Source organism: Mus caroli, chromosome 2 (genome assembly GCF_900094665.2).
Source record: "Mus caroli chromosome 2, CAROLI_EIJ_v1.1, whole genome shotgun sequence".
In the NCBI taxonomy this organism is placed as follows: domain Eukaryota; kingdom Metazoa; phylum Chordata; class Mammalia; order Rodentia; family Muridae; genus Mus; species Mus caroli.
The window spans coordinates 102,299,433-102,315,274 of record NC_034571.1 but is presented as its reverse complement, the minus strand read 5'-3'; positions in this window follow the sequence as shown (position 1 = coordinate 102,315,274).

The window sequence follows — 15,842 nt, the reverse complement described above, 5'->3', positions numbered from 1 at the left end:
ATAGCATTGGAAATGTAAATGAGCTAAATACCTAATAAAAATGGGGAAAAAAAAGAAAGTGCTATCCATCATGGTGGGGAAGGGATGTTGGTGAGAGTAGCTCTAGCTGTTACTGTGAAATTATGACATGACTGCTCACATTGTATTAAAAGGCTGGAAGCACAGAGAGATCAGTCCTGGTGTTTTGCTTACTTTTACCATTTTTACTTCAATTTGGAATTCCAGCCCATGGAATGGTGCTATACATTCACAAAAATTCTTTCCACTGCACGTAATTCTCCCTAAAGTTCCCTCACAGTTATGTTCTGAGATATGGTGATTCTAAATCCCACTAGTCTGAGGAGTCAAGATTACCCATCATGTTCAGTATTAAATATATAGGGTATTATAATCACCTGTTCATATGCCTGACATTTACACTAGGCTGAGCACATTTTGAGCAGTGTGCATTCCTTGTTTACAAATGTACTGCTTTTGCCAAAATTAACGAAGGTTGGGGGAAGGGTAAGGCAATAAGGGAAAGAAGGAACAATCTTGATTAATTAGATGCAATTGTCACAATGCTCTGTGACACACAAGAGTTCTAATTCTATTAATTAGCAGACGATTAACAAAGAAAATGTCTTCAGAGTGGCAGTTGGGAATGAGAAGGAAGTCACCAAAGCCTTCATTTACAGCTTGGATGCTAAGGAATGTGTGCACACTTTGGCTGCATCACTTTGCACTGTTCTAACAAGCATGTTTAGTCATATTTTTGTCTAATTTTCTTTTGTGTTCTCTTTTAAGAATGTTTTACTCACATATCCTGGCACACAAAGAGGAGGAAGGGAAGTTATAAAGTGGACGGTGGTCTTGCAAATAACAGAGAAGGAAGGTTCTCAATGCTGAGAACTTCCTAAAATCTTTGTTTTTCTGAGTTATAAACAGCCCCTGCTGAGAGGGCCATAGTTGCTGAAAATAATTGCATTCTTATCCCATGACAATATTCCCTACTAAAAGAGAATTATACATATAAATATGTTGGTGATACTTCAACTGTTTAAATTACACAACTGTAATTCTATCCTGGAAACAGCTCCTATGGCTTTTGAAGAAAATTCTTATCTTGTTTTGTTTTGTTTTGTTTTGTTTTTTCATAATTGTTAGTTGGTGCTGGTGTCTTCACTGAACTATGAATAAAATTATGTGTTACTTTTATTTATCATTGTGCCTGGTATATAATAGACACATATTATAGTTTATACTAAATGAATTAAACTAAGTACTCAAAAAGCCATAATGATGATTGTATACTGACTTATTCCTATCATGCACAACACTGATTATTATCAATGAAAACAGTGAGCTGGCCTTCAGGTCTGTCTGAATTGCAACACAATTTAGTTACATTTTAGGGACATTCCTTCTTTAATATACACAGATATTTCTGACATCATCTAGCAACTATTTTTTTCTTTTTGGATTCATTTTGCTGATTCTGATGGAACTTGACTCTGTCTTCCGAATTTTGAGATCCAGGATTTCTTGTGCTTTGATCTTGGTGGGGGGATCCTAACATTTGTTTATGGGTATGGGTGCCACACGCAAACTCACACTTGGTACTTCTTTGATGTCAAACCCTGAGCTAAGATAGGGTTAGTAATGTTTGTCTGCTTTATGAGATAGGGAGAGTGGTTCATATATAGTCCTGGAAACAGAGTCACTGAGTAGGCTAGCATGGTGTTCAATTTTCCCAATCCACCATATTCAGGATTAAATGTACCCAGATGTTGAAGGCAGTTAACTAAACAGTTTGTGTTGAGACCTATTGGGAACCTAGATGACCTCATCTTAAAGTCTGATGTCTCATCCAAAGTATTATTCCTGTTCCTTGGATAACCTATATTCAGTGACTGGTAAATATGGAATTATAAAATTCTAACCTCAGTTCCCAGACCATTTTGTAAGACTATTCCTAAAGCAGAGCTCCTGGGATCAACTGCACCCCTATTGGGAATTCTTTAACATATACTCATCTACTTCTCCCTCTGCTCCATTCTTTTTACATCATCCACTCCCGAGGTATTGATCTGGAGTACATCTGGAGTAATCTTTGTTCGAGAGAGGGTTTCCTTATGTAGCCCTGGCTCTCCTGGAATTTGCTCTGTAGATCAGGCTGATCTCAAACTCAGTCTACTGTCCCTTTCCTCCTGAGTGCTGGGATTAAAAGCGCGCACCACAACCATTTGGCAGCCAAAGTAATCTTGTTGTTTGCTTCCTGGAAAACATTACCTCTAATGAGTCACTGTAGTTAGGTTCTTTGATGTGTTGCAGACTCATAAAAATACATATTTACTTTTTGCTTTGTGATATATATGTATATATATATATATATATATATATACATACATATATATATAATCACCCTAGTTCAGCCAAAAATTTGAGTTTACATTGATAAAGCATAATCTATCCATCAAGAGATATATAATTCACTTGTTCAGTACTTATCCTAGAATTCAGCATGAGAACTTAGCACTGAAGGTCCCAGATTAGAACTCAGTACTTATGAGTATAAATTATTTCCAATGAGTTAAGAGTAATGGAGCTTATTATTTTACACACTGCAGGTATTATAGGATGCCAATAGTTTCTCAGGCTTATTTTGTACAGCTAGTTTCATACTATGTTAAAATAATATAATTTTCAAGTAGTATGTTTACTTACTTTGTCTCATATGGTTTTTATCAATTGAGAATTCAATATATTAAACTATTAACATTATCCTAATTAAAAATCAAATGAATCTTTTTATTGATAATTAAATGGTATGCATTTTAAATTACATATACTATTCATAAACATAGAGATATAAAAATCCATTGTGGTTATAAGCTACTCTGGAAGGTCTTTTCTAAATGTTTCTTGGTTTAATATAATCACAGAAAATGTCAAATTGCTATGCTTTCAAACTACTTGGCAAGAGGGTGTCTAAAGTGCTAAGCTAAATATTTGGGTAATACCACATAGAGAGTAAAAATTGCTTGAGCTTTTAAGATAGGACATAAAACCAAGGAAATTCCTGCAGTTAAATATTTTTGCCTCATTTTAAATCATCCTTTCTTCTTCCTCTCAGCATTTTCCTTCTGTGGAAAATAAAAGAAATATTACCACTCAGATTTGGCTTGCATGAAGGGGATCACAATGTCTTATGTCTTCTTAGCCATCATCTAGTACCAAGTTCTTTTTGTAGATTGTGTAAATCAAGGTTCATCCCTCTTCTCAGGCGTTAATGTACCAAACAACTTCATTGATCCAGCCCCCACTTATAGCCTATTAATAGTTTTTAGATTTATGCTCACATGACTACCCGAAAAACTATCAAATTGGAGAAAAGATAGAATTCTTAGGGTCAATGTCCCACTTAGCCATGAGCTATGGAAGTCCTCATATAAACAGCAAGCTAGCTTCAGCCAATTATGAATTCATGCAGGTGCTTTCAGGGAAATTAAAGGATATCTGACATTGATAAAGTGAGAGAGTTTAAGCTGTTTAAATCTACCACTTGGTTTGTGTTGTATTTTTTCCCCTTCTGTCTCAGGGCTTGCATATTTTCTGAGCTTTTCTTTCTTCAGCTTTAGTGCTCAATAGGCTTTGTAGGAGCAGGGGGGGGGGGGTTATATTAACCAGATGAGTACGTATGGATGAAATCAAAGTTTTATCTTCTCTGGTGGGTGGGCTTGGTAAAGGGAATGAAAATGTTTGTTAAATTTAGAAGGCTCTTAGAATGCTTACAAACCACAACAATGTGTTTTCAGGACACAAAAATTGGAAGACAAACATATTGCCCCTAAGCAGCTACACTCAAGATTGAACTGAACACAATTGAAAACACTTGAGAGCAGTGACTTGCTTGAAGTCCTGTTAACTGCAAGATTTCAATTGGTCCAAGAGCACAAAATCTATGTAAAGAATAAAAATTAGTGTATGTGAACAGCTGTCAAGAGGAAATCACTGTCAATAAATGTTTTAAAAATAGCTACAAGTTTTCATTAGAGCATAGATTTTTTTACTTGGCATCTATTTTCTCAAATAAATGGCATGCCCAGTTGTGCATGTTTTCATTTTAATGTTGACAAAAAGTCTACTGATTCCGGTGAATGCAAGACAACCACATTAGAGGATTCAATGTAATGAAATGTCCAAGTTAAGGAATTGATTATCTTTCCTAGAATGGCTATTTTCTGAGAATGACAATCGGCTGACTAATATTATATCTATAAAAATCAGCCTGGGATATTCTTTTATGTCCCCTAACAGTTATTTTAGCCACTAAAGTCCCTTAAGGGATACTGACTTGTTTCATAATTTGAGTGAGAAGGAACCTTTCTTGTCCTGTCATTGGCTGGATTTATGTGTTTATTTATCTTTCTGTTGAACATTCTGTCTTCATCTCTGCTATATTACTGAGCAATTGTTTTGAAATTTTCAGTCTTATATGTACTTAAGTTTATTTTTCTAATCATTGTCTTTCAATAAAGATTGGAAGTAGCCATATCGGTAAAATTCATATAAGGCAGATTATTATACCACATGCTGATATAAATAGCTGAATGCTGTCAGAATGTTCTACAAGCTTACCCTTGACCTTTCCTGAACAGAGAGGGAAACTTTTTTCTATTATGGTTTAATTGTGAAATGTACCCCAAAGCACTCATTTGTTGGAGTGCTTGCTCCACAGCTGGTGGCAGCTTGGAAAAGTTGTGGGATTTTTAGGAGGTGGAATGTTATTGTAAGAAGTAGATCCGTGTGTGTGAGAGGTTACATTGAGGCTTTAGAGNTCTCTCTCTCTCTCTCTCTCTCTCTCTCTCTCTCTCTCTCTCTCTCTCTCTCTCCCTCTCCTTTGTTTGAATCTGGTTTATTCTGCCTGATATTAATTGAGTTTATCTTCCTTCTTATTCCACACGAGAAAAGTGGTGGTTTCTTTTTTTTTCTTTTTCTTTTTTAATTAGGTATTTTCTTCATTTACATTTCAAATGTTATCCCAGAAGTCCCCCATACCCCTCCCCTCACTCCCCTAGCCACCCACTCCCACTTCTTGGCCCTGGCGTTCCCCTGAACATAGAGGTCTCTTACCACCTCTTGCTATTGATGTTCTGCTTCCTGACTGTGGTTGCCATGTGACCGGACAGTCTTCTGCTCCTGCTAACAGGTCTTCCCTGCCAGGTTCTATGGCATCACACCATGGCGGACTGTATCCCTCTGGAGCTGGAAGCCTAAATAAACCCTTTCTCCTTTTAGTTGCGTGTTCCTGCAGATAAGAGGGAGTTATAGCAACAGAGAAAGTAGCTAAGATACTTGTGTTTCGTATAGACAGTGATCCTCTTTCCACCTGCCTAAGAGATATGAGGAAAATCCCTGATCCTTTGGACCTCATACAGTGTGAGGTTCAATTACTCCTGTAGAAGATACTCTAAGATGGGTTAGAGAACTCACTACTGCAACACTTTATCTTAATTCTTGTGTTATTCAAGGTCTTCATGGGAAATAAAATGTAATTTAAAATTATGAAGTTTATTATCATTTGATCTACTTTTTTCCCCTGGGCAGTGAATAGGAGATAAACATACATGAATCTTGCCAAGAAACATCTAGTTCATCTGTGTGAAGCATTACCAAGTATACCAAAAACATATTGGTAGTTTTCAGAACGCTTAAAACTATTCTTTAAAATGTTGTGCATAAATCTGATTCTTTGCCATGTTTTAAAGAACATCATCATTATACACCAGCTAACCAAGCCATAACTTGGAATTTCATCCTATTTCATTGCTTTCTCTCAATAGCAGCAACAAGTTACTTTAAACTTTGGACTCTGTCTCTGAATTATGCTGATTCCTCCTTTCTCTTAACCTACATTACTCTTGTTCATCCCTTATTGTATCCATAATAATCCAGCCACCAATCTCCATCCCAACTTTTAGAGCCCAGTATTCTTTAACATTTTCCAAGATCCTTAGTACTAATTCATTAACTCTCCATGTCACCTCTCTGAACCCTTCCCATCTTGAGCTTTCATGAAACTCAATTATTTGGCATTTTTTGGAAAGTGGACATTTGTGTCAATCATTTGCCCTGCCTGGAGTTTTTTCATGCTTATTATCTATCTTTTTTCTTTTCATCATTAAAGATTTTATTTTAATGGTATTATAAGGCATAGGGACAAACCATAGTATTTCTTCCTGGTCTCTACTCTTCTATAGTCACTCAACAATGACAACTCAAGATTGATTGGGCTTTCTTTTCAAAGATAAATTGTATTTCTTAGAGGACACAATCTTGATGACAACCATTTACATTCAGTCCCAACATGGACTTCTGCTTTCACAGTTTGAAGAATCATGTCCCCCTCCTCCATGATTTCTCTCTACTTCAGAGTCCAGTTACAAATGAAGATAAAACCAAAGGTTCCCATAGCATCTTTTTTTTTTTTTTTTTTAATATGGCATTTTGCAAAAGCAATGCAGAGGACTTGGAGATAGCAATGTTTACTGATTTGTTCTGGAAGTTATAATGAGAGACAGAGATGGACAGTCATGCAAAAAGCCACATACAGCAAGGTCTGAGACTGTTATGAATATAGAAACTCCAGTCCTTGTGGAAAGGGGTTGCCATGCTCCTGGCAAGCACAAACACTGAATCCCTCAAATTCACTCCTTTTAGTACTTTATTGAACCTTCATTATAGAGCCCAAACTAGTTAAACCTCCAGTGGGAGGTCACCTTGACCTTCAACTTCTTTTCTCTCTCCTAAGGCAAATGGAGAGAGTCCGAGAGTCTGAAGCTATCTAGACACAATCCAAGCTAACTACATTCTCTCTGACATAAAGCAGTCTGTGAGATAGCTTAGGTGGTAAAAGTGCTTTCTACCTAAGTCTGAAGACTTGAGTTTAATTTGGGCTTCCACAGTGAACACAAAGAACCAATTCTGAAAGTTGTCCTCTGACCTCCACAAAGCCATACACGACACACACACACACACACACACACACACACACACACACTCACCTGAAAAAAGATTTACAGAGAAGACCAAAACCTATAACCAATAAAATCATAGTGGAGGGGGGGACCTTACTCCAGAGATTCCTGAGAGTTTTAGGAGCCATGTCAGGAAGCAGGGATAATAGCCATATGTACTTCACCATATCATAGAATCTTCTCCAGGTAGCTTCTAGACTAAGTTCTCTTTCTGTGATCTGACAGCTGTGTGACACAGAGCTATTACTCTTGATACACTTTGTCATCAAATATCTGTATTTGGAGGATATAGTGCAACTTGTTCTTTGAAGATTTCCAGGAAAGTCAGAATGAGGCTTTATGGAGAGCTTCAACAGAAAAGACTTAAGTGGTAATCACAGTAGATCCAGTCATCTTGAAACCATGGGGATACCATGAAACACTCTTATTTTCCATGCAGAGAACCTGAGATCCAGAAAGGAGTAAGTCATTACCAGGTTAACTTTGTGGCCCTGAAAATTCAGGTATCAACACCAAAGTATATGTTTCCTAGAGGGGATGATGTAGAAACCTTCTATTGCCTAACACAGTACTAACATGCAAAGTACTGCATGTGCCTATTGCCTATAGTGTGGCTCATGTGCAATAGGAATTAGCATTTCAAATACAAAATGAAAAGGGTATGTAGTGTCTCATGGGGCAAGGTGATGAAGACTATCTCTATTTTATCATGTTTCTAGGTCTTATGAGTTCATCTGCCCCAACAAGTAACACTACCATATGACTCAATTATACAATTCTTAGGCATGTAGAATTTAATATCCTCTCATGTGGTTACTCATATATCCACATTCATTGCTGTGCTATCCACAATAGCTAGGAAATGGAAGTGGTCTAGATGTTCACCAACTGATGAATAGAGAGTGAAAATGTGGCTCATGTAAACAATGGTATTTTATATATATGTAAAGAATAAAATTTGTATGTAAAGGTATGGAATTAGAAAATATATTGAATAAAGTAGGTAAGTACCAGAAGGACACTATAATAACCTCATGTTTTTTCTCATATGTGAATCCTAGCTATGACTCTTTAGTTCTGTTTAACATGAAACACCCGTGGAAGCCAGAAAATTAAGTCCTACATACAGGACTTCTGTGCATACAGAAGTTTAAGCAGAGAGGGATATAGGAGATGAAAATTCAGATGTGAGCATAAATAATGGGGCAAGGATTTTAAAAAAGTTATATGGAAGCTTGTAACCTTTGTTACTCAAATAATAGATGCCAAAAGAGCAATGGAGTTGGCTGAGAGCATCTACCTCTGTATTTGTCAGGCACTGGAAGAACCTCTTAGCAAACAGCTATATCAGGTTCCTGTCAGCAAGCATTTGTTGGCATCTACAATAGTGTTTGGATTATTTGGTGATTGTATATGGAATGGATCCCCAGGTGGGAAAGTGTTTGAATGGCTGTTCCTTCAGTCTCTGCTCCAGGCTTTGTCTCTGTATCTTCTCCCATGGGTATTTTGTTCTTCCTTTTAAGAAGGACTGAAGTATGCATACTTTGGTCTTTCTTCTTCCTGAGCTTCATATGGCCTGTGAATCGTATCTTGGGTATTCCGAACCTCTGGGCTAATATCCACTTTCAGTGAGTATATTCCATGTGTGTTCTTTTGTGATTGGGTTACCTCACTCAGGATGATATTTTCTAGTTCCATTCATTTGCTTAAGAACTTCACGAATTAATTGTTTTTAATAGCTGATCAGTACAACCATTGGACTGGGCACAAGGTCCCCAGTGGAGGAACTAGATAAAGGACCAAAGGAGATGAAGGGGTTTGCAGCCACATAAGAGGAACAACAATATGAACCACCCAGTACCCTCAGAGCTCCCAGGGACCAAACCACCAACCAAAGAGTACACATGGAAGGACCAATGGCTTCAACTGCATATGTAGCAGAGGATAGCCTTGTTGAACATCAATGGGAGGAGAGGCCCTTGGACCTGTGAAGGCTCTATGCCCCAATGTAGGGGGATGCCAGGACAGGGAAATGGTAGTGGGTGGGCTGGTGATCAGGGGGAGAGGGTATGGGATAGGGGGCTTTCAGAGGGAAAACTAGGAAAGGCGATAATATTTGAAATGTAAATAAAGAAAATATCATATGTATATGTATATATATATATGTATACATATATATATGTATGTATGTATGTATGTATGTATGTATGTATGTGTGTGTGTATTAAAAGACAAAACCAAAACAAACAAACAAAAACAGCAATGGAGTTACCCCGCATGCTGTGATGCTGATGCTGCTGCTCCAAGAAAGAACATTGTGCCCACATTCAGGCATGAGATATCCAACATGTGGATAAATGGGATTCAAGCATTGGCCAACAAGAGATATGGAAACAAAGATTCTTCTTTTGTCATCTTTGTTCATAAACTGAGATGACAATTTCCTTGTAGCAAGATGAAAATTCTGGACATAGTTGGAATTTAGTCTACTACAAGCTTGGGAAGAATGTTGTATAGGAAAGATGATGGAAAACCAACATGGAAAGAGATGCAACTGTGAAAATTGAGAAATGTATGAAAAACTTTCAAATGACACCTTCAAAAGTATACAGCTGAAGATGTCATCAAATATAGCTGGGAATGAATCCTGGTCTGGCTACTTCCTAGCTCTATTATCTGTGATAAACTACTTAAACTTTTCACAGTTTGGGGTCTTCCTGTGTAAGCTTGTCAATAGTAGTAACACCTCAAAGGCTATTTATGAGGCATCTTCAACAGTAAGTACCAGATCATATTAATTATGATAATCAACTACATTTTAAACAATTAAGTCACAAATAATGTTTAATTTTTATTTGGTTCTATGTAGAATGTGGATCTAGAATAAGGGTTAATAGTGAATTATGGAACTAGCTTTTGCAGGAATCCTCTGCATCAAGGACCAATAGCAGTACATATTGTCAGAGACATTATATAATTCCATAGAACTTTTAAAAAAATATTCTAATTAGATGGCTAACAATTGGATACATCTTATCTTGTGCCAATGATTGTTCTTCTTTGTGGTCAATATATTTTTATAGCACACTAGTAGCAAATTTTCCTTATATTTACATATTTTTTCATAAAGTGTCAAAAGAATTCAAAACACTGACTTTTCTTTTCCTCTCTTAGAGGTGCTTCTTCCCACCTCCTGTTGCTTTTCCTTTTTCTCTTTTCCCTCTGCTCTGTCTCTTTCCCTCTCCTTCACATTAGGATACTGATAATTTAGAGAGCTGTTTTAAATTTAAACATTAATTTGTACCTTCCTTTTTGTGCATATTCTCAAAACATTGTGAAACCTCAGCTTTCTGGAAGAGGTTTGGACAAACTGAAATGCATAGTAAGGATATTCTTGAACCTGTTGAGCTGCCTGTCCACTGAGCTCCAGATTTCCAGCTTTTGTCAATTGTTACCCAAAGGCTGGGCTTTGCTGGTGTAGCTATTTTTGAGTAATTTTTGCCTCTGTAAGCAGCCTCTTCTTATTCATAACTAATAAAACTCATTGGTTTGTCAAGCTGGACTTTAGTGACATTTATACTTTGGCCTATCAAGAACTCCCTATCTGGGGTAAGGAAACATATGTTGAATCTCCCTAGAAGAAGTTTTGACTCAAAGAGCTCACATAAAAAGAAAATATTTTACAAATTTTTATGGTTCTGAGAACTCTATTTGGACCCAACAACAACAACAATGACAACAAAACATCCACAAACTGGGTTTGTTTTAAATAGCAAAAGTATCTACTCCGGGTTCTAAATATTTGGAAGTCCAAGTTCAAGGTTCTGGTGAGGACACACTTTCTGGTTCCTAAATGGTACCTTCATCACATGGTGGAAAGGACAAGGCAATTTTCTGGGGCCTCTTTTATAGAACTACTGGTCCTGTTCATGCGGGGGTCTTTCCTCACAACCAATGACCATATCTCTTAATATTAACAGACTGGTGATTAAGCTTTGACATATAAACTCTCAGGATCTACAAGCACATAAATTATAGCATAGCTCTTGAAGCTTGGTCACTCCATGTTGAACATCTCTACTGTGATGGGTGTGTAACCAGTAGAGCAAACTGAAATTGCAGAGGTGATAGAGAGAAATGTAGAGAAGTAAGTCCTCAGATCCTTAGGACATAAAAATTTGTCCAGACAAAATACAAGATAGTATTTGAATTGTTATTAGGAAGTTAAGTCATAATCTATCTTCCCTTTGATTTAGGCTGAAGAGAAGAGCTCTTCAAATTGTGGTCTTTAATAGAGATTATGGTTATATCAAAGTTTAGGATTTGTCAGGCTATTTTCAGGGAAAATGATTAGGTCTTCTGAAGTTCACAAATGATACTAGATGTTATCCATTGAAAATTTCTTAATGACTAGTTTCATAATTTACTACATATCATGCCAGTGAAGGCTTATGGAGATTAAATTAATAAACTGAGCTCACAACCTAGGTAGTTTTAAAGCTCACCATTCTATCCCAATGTTTATGAAGACTGAATTAACAGTGTAAGCTCACAAAGTTAGCTGGTTTCAAACCCCACCATTCTATCCCAACTACGTGACCTGGTAAAGTTTACACTTCAACAAATACTATTTTTATCTAGAGCTATGCACTGACAAGATGTGCTTAATTCTTTTAAAGGGTAAATAATAAATGTAATTAACAGCAAGACATAAAGCATGTATCAATTTCCATATGAATAGTATTAAATTCAATCAACATATTCTGACACAGATTTTTTTCTTTTAACTACAGTTTAAATTTTTCTCAAGTTCTTTAGAGTAATTGTGCCAATCTGGTGTTCAACAGAACATTTTTCTTTCAAGATATTTAGTATATACAAGATTTTGTGATCAAATAAATCTGGGAAGTATTCCATGTAATTTTCTCCATTTGGTGTGTTAAAAAAAATAACATGGAAGAACATTGAAGATTCTGGAATGGTTTGTCACAAAACAAACCCTCCGTGGCTTTGTTTGTATTTCTTAAAGTCACTGTGCCTCGGAAAGACTTTTATGTTATGCTTATTTTTCATGCACTTTTAATTAAAATGTAGTTACATCACTTTCTTTCTCCTTAATCTCTCTAGCCCCTCTCAAATCCCCTCCCTCCAATCCCTTCCATGTCTCTCACCCAACCTTAATTTTATAACCTCTTTTCCTTCAATGAGGTTATATGTGTATATGTGTGTATTAGTATGCACAAAGGTATAAATACAACCTTTTGAGTTCATTGTTGTTGTTTCTGTGTATGTGAATTCAGTGATAACTACTTGAAATTGGATAAACAAATACAGGCTCATTCCTGGGAAAAAAATAATTTCCCTTTTCTCTTTACAACAATTAGTTGCCTGTGGTTCTTTGTCTAGGCCTATAACCCCATGAAAATTTCCCTCTTTCATTTGAACATGTCTTCTGATATTGTCATTGTTTATATTTATGCAGAGGCTGCTTCACAACATTTATATTCTGTCTCTTACAGTCTTTCCACCCCCTCTTCCACTATATTCCCCAAGTCATAACTGCAGGAGTTATGAATTAGTTATGTTCATTAGAGCTGGACTCTCCATACTCTGTTGATATTTGCATGGTGTACACTTGTGGCTTTATCTGATGGTCTCAGTTTGTTGTAAAGACGGGCTTCTCCAATGAGGGATGTTAGCCATACTGACCCATGGATATATGAGTAAGATTTAGAAGATAGTAAGGAATTACACTCATCTATTAAGGGGTCAGAAGTAGGTTCTTTTATAACCATACTTGCTACTAGGTTTCCAGTATCAGGCATGAATTCCTTCCTGTTGAGTGGGTCTCAAGTCCAAGTAAAGAGCTGATGGTTATGACCAACATGTGCATGCCACTTATAGGTTTATCAATTTCTTGTCATTCTGGTTATTTTTGTCATTCTTAAGTGTCACAAGTGGGTAGGACTACCTGTGACTTGGACAGTCTTAGTATTAAGACACTAAGTCTGGTACCAGAAAAGTTAGACTGTAGGAATGTTGCTTTCTGGTTAAATCCAGTTCAAATCATTCAAGTCCTATATCCTGTATGTTCAGTGTATTCAGCGATATTTTTTCTTTAAAAAAGAAACACAAAGATTTCAGAATAAGATTTATTTATGAGCTAGCTTTGGAAAGACACATTTTCACTTACAATATCTTTAAAAGATTTGGATTAATTTTCTACAAGATTTGACTTTTATAGATGTTATTTTTAGTAAGTAATATATGCACAAGTCTATATTTCATTTCTCTGTACAAAAAAAAAAAACCCTGACTTTATAGAAACAGAAGGATGGTCTAGGTCTTAAATGTTAATACTCATAACTTTGTTGACAGCACAAAGGAAAGAATCATTTTAATCTTCTTTATTCAGAGTCATGGTTATAGGATAAAGAACCCAGAATGCTGTCTCATATGTAATGGGGGTCCCAGTTAAATTGGAGCCAATATCTCCATGATGGCTTGACCTGATTCAGACTTGTTTTATTAATGTGACAGACTTCATTTTTTATGGTATTCCTAAGCAGTTTTAGTAGCATCCATTTCCCTCTCACTGGAGATTGGGTTAAGGAACACCTTGCAGTGATCCACTAAACACACCCATTGTCAGTATGAAACACCTTAGGATCTGTTGATATATTCACTGCTCAATTAGAAGTTGCTTCTCCCTGAAAAAGAAAAATATGGTTGAATCCAGGTGTATATTCTATTCCTTGTTTCTTGTAATAGAATCTTCTTTCTGGAATAGTTTCTATAATTTAGCTTCATACCATGCAGTGTTTTGCTCCTTATCATTTCTACTGGGGCACTAAAAGTTATCTACATTGTTTCAACATTCAGTGTGCTGTGTCATCAACTACAACCTAATTAGGAACCTCTTTGAGACTTCTAAACAGCATGGGTGTAATTCAAAGTAATTATTATGCATGAAAATGGAATTGGTAAGAAGCAAAGAGAAGACAATATGTTTGTCACAGCACCATTCTTGTAGCTTAGAAAGATAGATGATGTAGGTTATGACCTGTATGTGGAACAAGGGTCATCTGATGGAGGCTGGAGCTAAATCAAACCTGTCAAGCAATGAAAGATGGCAATGAGGTGGGGGTCACAGAGGAGAATTAATTTCCAAGTTGCAGCCTGAAGCAGAGGCAGAAGAGCCTTGGTTTCTTTCTCCCTCTGTTCAATCTCTTGCCACTGTCTTCAATTGCCAAAATTCAGATCCCTTGAGTCTGAGTCCTGGGTAACAGTGTACAGGATTTGGTTTCCTCACATTAAACAGATAAGAGATGAAAAAAGGTAGACAATTCAGGTGACATGCCCAAGCTCTCTGTCACACAGCAACAGCGGCTACTTACACTGTTTCCTAAGTTTGGAGCACCTTCTCAAGGGTTTTGTGTACTTTCAAATACTTCATACTGTATTCTGACATTTCTATAATTCAAGTAATCTGCTTTTTATTTCTGAGAACTTTATAGAGCCATTTAATAGAGGCTGTTGGACACTAGAAAATTATTTTTAATTTAGAAATTATCTAATACATATCTTGCCTTTATCATTGTAGATGTTTAGATGTTTAATTTTAAATAATGTCATGAAAATTACTTGAAAAAGTTTTAAAGTTTTTGTTTTTAAATTTAAAAATATTAATTAATTCTTTCAAAATTTAATGCACCTTATATTGATAATATTCCCTTCCTTTACCACCACAGCTCATTCAATGTCCTCCTCCCCTCGTTATAAAAAATGACTTTTAAAAATTCCACTTCTCCAAATTTATTTGCCATTGAAAGCTCATCCTCTCATTAACATAAAGCACTGTTAGAATAGATTCTTAATCAGAAATGCATAATGCAAAGAGCATGTATCATTTTGTGAAATTTATTTGAAGTTTGCCTTTATATAGGCTTACCTCTAAAAGATTCCTTAGGATTCAAAAAAATCAGAGTTACTCAAGAAAACCTAAATGCTTAAATCCTTGTGTCTGCTACTGGGAACATGTCACCAGATACTCCAGAAAATGAATATGTTCTGAAGTGGATGGAGTGGAAGATTAAATCCCTAAGTTGGGTGAGTATGACATAATAATACTTGACGAGTTCTTAAAGAGTTTAAACAGCAATCAAAGGAGAAATGGCTTTCTGTAGCATAAGAACATAGAGACTGAAATACAAAAATGGAAACATTTGAATGGTTTTCTAGAAATATTTCCTAATGGAGTTGTAACTTATGACCTCAGAATTGGGTTTCTTTGGGGGTGGGGTGAGTGGGTTATACAGAAATGGATGGAGCAGAGGTTTTTGAAGTAAGTAAAAAGAGCAAAGAATACCTTGTGGGAATATACCTAAGAAGTCAGTCACTTGAGCTTTTACTTCCCACTAGAACTGGCTCTCATATTTGCATGGTAATTTACCATGAACTATGTTAGCCTATATATATATATTTCAATTCTTAGGTGAGTGGTTACATTCAGAGACGTTAAAAAACGGCTTGTTCAGAGTGAGAAGTAAAAGCCAGGTTGTGGCTAAAATCAATAGTACTGGGCAGAGACTAAGGGGAAAAATTCAGAGGTGTATTCCTAGTGCTTGCTGTCAGCCAGTCTAGCTAAATCAGTGTGAAACTCACTAAGAGACTCTGCCTCTCAAAATAAAATGGAGAGCTACTGAGTAAGAAGATACTGATTTCTGGTCTCCAAATATGCATGCATAAAACTGCACATATATGTATGCTTCTTCATGAATCTCTCTCTCTCTCTCTCTCTCTCTCTCTCTCTCTCTCTCTCTC